Below are 6,028 nucleotides of genomic sequence, written 5' to 3' on the forward strand. Positions count from 1 at the left end.
CTCCTGATAAGCCCGCACTTATCGTACGAACCGTATCTGCTGATGAAGTTGTCCATTATAATATGCTTTCTTATCCCGGCCGCTTCCATGGCCAATATCTCGGCCCTCTGCCCATCTCCAATCCGTCTGTGTGACCATAAAAAACAAACCTCGTCGGGCCGAGCCATCGCGTGGTTGTGATCATCCACGAATGATGCGACGAACCAAACGCCACGTTCTCTGTCCAGCTTCACCACCATATGTGCACCGCAGTCACAACGAGTCTCCGGTCTAAGCCTGCGCTTGCGGCCCTCCATGGTTATGAACTTGCTCTGCCTTCTCCCAGCCCTGGAGCAAAGAAACCGCCGGTACCGGATCATTCCCGAAGCACCTCGTTTCACCTTCTGTTTCCTTATGCTAAACCCGTGTTCTCTGGCGTGATTGTTGTAGAATATGTATGCATCCCCTTGCGACCGAAAGGTCATAGCCATGACCTTCCAATGTGTCTCAAGCATCTTCTGCTGCCTTTGAGCCTCCTCAATATCGATCTCTCCCTCATCGTGATCAACGCTCGGACCATCTGACTCCTCCTACAACATTCATTTCAAAATATATATGTCAAATTATTATCATTTAAATCATACTATTGATCCATGTACAACATCTATCAACTAACCTGGCTCAAGTTATCTGCAAATGATTCCTGCCAACTATGTTGCACATTGTCAACATCCACATCTTCCTGGAAATTTGTACACAAAGATATACAGTTAGCCATGCCATACTTTGCAATTTCGAAAATAAAAAAATATACGGCACTTACGTTTTCGCTATTTGCGCCATGTTCATTATTATCAAAATCCTCCGGAGGTAAGATATCATATGACGAGACGGAATCGTTGTCGCTGCTGTCATCATCTTCGTTCAAGTTATCGTTATTGGTCTTAGTCACCTTATCAGTACCATTCTCGTCCCTCCCGAATGCAGATTCTTCGTCCATGTCAACACGCCTAACTCACAGAACTGCAAAACATCGTGTGTTAGGTTTAGTACAATGCATCATGCCCAAAGCAACGCTAGTTCTGTAAATCATGCCCTAGTCCGTAGAGGAGGCGCTGCGGCGGGAGGTTTTGATGAACCCTAAACCCTAAATCCGTACATGCATGAACTAGCCCTCACTTCTATCCAGCGGCGAGTCTACTAGACAGGCTTAAACAGGCTCAAGCCTACCCTCCAGAAAAACAATTTTTTTAGTACTGCTATTACTACTTTCATTCCAGCTCATTACTACATCTATTATCCAGTAGAAAACACACAACACCACGCATGCGCAGTTACGGGCAGCACAAACGAATGACCAGTCTGCATCAACTGTGTAATTACTCGTTCATGTACTGTAAACGAATTTAGTGCCCAACGCAACTTATTTGCAAAAAAAGAAAAATAAAAAAATGGGTTTGCATGCATGTATTCCTCACGCGAAACCTGTATCTATCCCGCTAGGTTTAGATGACGGGCATGACAAACCTTGGCCTGCGGTGTAGACGTCGACGACGTTCGACGACAGTGCTGCGGAGGCGGCGTCAGACGTCGGGCCCTTCACGTCCCCGGCGTACAACGACGACGGTTAGATGTGGCGACGGACGACGTTGCGACGGCGAGGGCGGTGTCGGACGGGGTTCGGGCGGCGAGGGCAGCGTCAGACGTCGGGCCCTTCACGTCCGCGTCGTCGGGCGAAGTTGGGACGGGCGACGTTGGGACGGGCGACGTTGGGACGGTGAGATGCGGCGACGGGTGAAGTTGGGACGGTGAGATGCGGCGACGGGGGCGGCGGCGGGCGACGTCCAGACGCCGAGGGCGGCGACGGGCGACGTTGGGACGGCGAGGGTGGCCTCGCACGGGGTTCGGACGGCGGCGATCCGCTGGGCGGCGATCGCCAACTCTGGAAATACCGTGATTAGCGGGCGGGCGACTAGATGGGCGGGCGAGAAGATGGGGGCGGGCCCAGATCATGGGTACTTTTTTTTTCATGCGCGCGGTATACGTATGCCCGACAGAGCTGTACAATACGAGGTGGGCATACGTTTCTTTCGTATGCCAATTCTGCCCTTCTACGTTTTATTGGGGGGTCTACCGAAGCAAGGCCCCTCTTTTTATACTCTGTGCGTGTTGTAGCTTTACACATTATCGATGAAGCAACATCGAGGCGGGCATATCAAGAAACCTTGTTGCCAGCTTTGTCGTCATTCAACTAGGGCAAATCTCCAGTGGCCGGCCGCCAGATCGATGGCCAAACCATCTGCTGCCAAGGGTCTCAATGGTTCCGACCGCTGGTCCTTCGTGGAGCCAGAGGACGATGGAGAGGATAGGCTGAGAAGTCTGCCCGATGACGTGCTGCTCAACATGGTGGAGCGTCTTGACATCGCCGCCTCCACAAGAACCGGCCTCCTCTCGGACCGATGGATGCGGAGCGGATCCAGCTGATGCTCTCCAAGATGCATCTGGCGATCGACTCGTCTGACCCAGAGCGTGACAGGTCGAAGCTGAGCTGCGGCGATGACATGGTTCGGGCCAACGCCACCATAGCTGACGCAATCAAGAGCATGTTGGAAAGTATGAGTACAAGTCTAGATACGGTCCGCCTCCTATGCCTGCAGTTTTTCTTGGGATATTGAGACATTGGCATTGGCGGGCCGTCGCCGACACCATATCAACGGAAAACATTGGGTTAGCTGAGCTGACTCTCTTGACGAAGGACGGCCGGCGATGCACCGAACAAGATTTGGTAGCCTACGGTGGGCAGATGAGGTCGTTCGTCGACGCGTGCCCAAACACATTATTCAGCGGTTTCGCACGACTCGAGCTAGAGAATTTGAGGCTACCCAAATCCGAATCCAATTTGCCGAAGATTCTAGGTATATACGAGTGGTTGGCATTCCTCCACTTTTAGTCTCTACTAGCAAGATGCCCGTGCATTGCACGGAACATCAAGATGCATTTTTTTACAAAACACCTGTTGTGATTTCGGGAGTAATCCCATTTGTAAAAACTAATGATATCTCGAAAAATAGGAGAGATAAGGGGAGGAGGATTGGGGCATGGTGATGATTGATGGTCGGACTGAGCGGAGGCATGGGGATGAACGACGCCGGCAGTGGCCACCACATGCCAGATTGTTCCAGAGGCTTCCTTTTTTAATTTCTCAACAATGAAGTTGTGAGAGATAAGAATGAACTGGGAAAGGCCTTATCTGCAAATGTGAAGAGGGATGCAGGTATCTTTTTGCAAAATTGCTATAATTTGCTTTCTATCCGTCAGATATAAATCGGACGGTCTATATTGCAAGATGGCAGGCGCACCATCATCATCAACTCGGTATTTTTATAAGAGTAGAGATTTGTCATTTTCTTTATCTTTTCCTGGGTCATGTCATTGCCAGGCTTAATCTTCAACCTGGATAATATATTTGTCATTGTCTTGGCCTTTTGCAGATTTGGGTTAAACCTAAAGGTCCAGTAGAATTATCACAAGTGTTTGACAAACTAAAGTTTGTGAATTTGGCCGACATTTCACAAGAATGTGATCTGACTTGGACATTGTTTGTCCTACGTGGTGCGCCTAACCTCGAGGAGCTTTGCATAAGCATGTGGAATATATGTGACTTGGTAAGGGGTGACAAGGATAGGAAGAAGCTTCAGCTTAGCGAGGAGAAGAAGGACGTGGGTAGAGAGTGGGAACCATCTGTATCATATTTCAAGCACCACAATCTGGCCGTGCTCGGGATCTTTGGGTTTCCGTTGCAAGACAAGCTTGTGAATTATGTCAATGGAGTCATGGAATCGGCGGTTGATCTCAAGGGAGTATACCTGTATAAGAGCATCTTCAATAGATGATGTAGATAAAAAAATAACTAACTTTTGCATCTTCAAGGCTCAAAAACCCTTCTCCAACATATGATGTAGACGCAAAAAAGAATACATCTCAGCCTTATGGAGATGTAAACTACAACACCTCACGGTTTAAATTTGTAAAAACGCAACTGTCTGCCAACTGCCCAATTGTCGTTCATTTCACTTCCGCGCGACCAGCCGCCAGCCGACCACCACCTGGGCCATGGCCGACTCCAACGACCCCGCCGCCTCCTCCCCCATAGTTGTTGTTGGTCTGACTCACCCCGTCGCACCGCCATAGTCGTCGAGGAGCTGCCGATTTGAGCCTGTCCCACCGCACTTCCACTGCCGCGACACTCGCCCACCGCACCACGCCGACGCTGCCCCGCTGCCAAATCCGGCCACTCCACGCCCCCGCTGCCGGTTCTGTCGCTGCTCTGCTGCTGCCTACCTCCAAATTGGCCGAATTGGATGCTTCTCCGCTGCCGAATTGCTACCTCGCCGCCGCATGATTTGAGCTCGCCCGCCGCCGCCGGATTCGAGCCGCACACTTGCCTCCACGTCGCCCCGCTTTTCCACTGCCAGACTCGATCTTCTCGCGCCGCGCGGCCGTGGCCCCTTCGCGACCAATCCGCCCCTCGATTCACAGCCACGTTGCCGGCCATTCAAGCTCCGCCCACCGCATTCGACCTCCCGACTCTCGCCGCTCGGCCGCCGGCACACCTGCTACCGCCGCTCAGTCCACCGGCGCTCATGTCGACTACTTGTACACAGTCGCGCTGCCAGCGGCTGGTTTTACATCTCTAGTTTGCATCATCTGTTGAAGTTGCTCTTTTACATCTTCATTTTGCATCATCTGTTGGAGTTGGCACTTTTCTGGAGATGCAAGAGGCACTTTTTGAAGATGTAAATTTTTACATCTTCAAATTTGCATCAGTTATTGGAGTTCTAAGAGGCCGGGGGTGTGGGGCTTGTATGTGCAGAATGCGGAAGGGTTTACTTGACGAGTTCAAGAACCTGAAGGATGTATTTCGTTGACCTCCAATGACGCTCGGTGTATCATGTTTTGAGATTCCCTGAGATGGTAACAAAATTCAACATAGTGAGCATCGTATAATAGCCGCGAGTGTTTTTAGCTAATGGTAAATGCTGATAATTCTGGTTATGGAAACAGCTTACCATGCCTTGCAAATTTTATGAGTAGTGAAATATTGCTAAGCATCTACAAATAAAACTGTGCTTGGAGTTTAGTCTTTTGAAAATTTCAGCGTGTTATTCATCTGATTCACCTGGAGAAAATGCCTCTGATCCACCAAGAAAATCATGTTGTCCTCCAAAAAGAACAAGGAAATTATGCATGCAGACAGTGGTAGCAGTACTGCTACTACCACTCTTGCTAATCACACTGATAATCCAGCGCCATTGGTAGTCGGCGTAGGGTGCAACAATACTAGAGTCAGTCATGGTAAGTCGATACTATATTCATGAGATTTTACATTGAGATATGTGCAAAAAGTTTCTTTTAGTTTTTATCTCTCTTGCATTTTTATGTCACTTGACTAAGAATCGGTTAAATCTGAGTTGACTGAGACCTAGCCACAGCCACACCCTACTAGAGTACTACTATTAATTTATGTATGAGCAAGTATAATACTCCCTTCTTTTCGGTTTATAGGGCTCAATTCAAAAATCTCACCAACTAAGGTAGATGGTGAGTGGTGGGATATTTTTTGTAATTTGCAAAAACACCCAATTAATGCTCTTGTTTTCCTCAAAAAATTATGTCTACCAATATATTAGTTGCAATGCATACATGCATAAAGTACATGTATTGGTCAATTTTCTCTTAATACTTGGATGCAATGATTTAATGCACCTTGGAACCTGAACTTGCGATGGGGAACAACCAAATTGAGTCTTATAAAATGGAAAAACTAAGATTTTGAGATAAGCCCTATAAATCGGAAAGGATGGAGTAAAAGTGATGTAATCAAGCTATAAGAATTTGAATATTATGTTTTTTGCTGAGTCGAAAGAGAAAGAAGATAAGAAGGTTGTACTTTAAGAGCAAGTATACAATATGATAAGGCCAATTCCAATGTGGCGGCCCATTTCATCTGTGTTGGTCCGTTTGGGTCCGCAAGGTCGGAAATAACAGC

Source organism: Triticum aestivum, chromosome 3B, assembly GCF_018294505.1.
Source record: "Triticum aestivum cultivar Chinese Spring chromosome 3B, IWGSC CS RefSeq v2.1, whole genome shotgun sequence".
Taxonomy (NCBI): Eukaryota; Viridiplantae; Streptophyta; class Magnoliopsida; order Poales; family Poaceae; genus Triticum; species Triticum aestivum.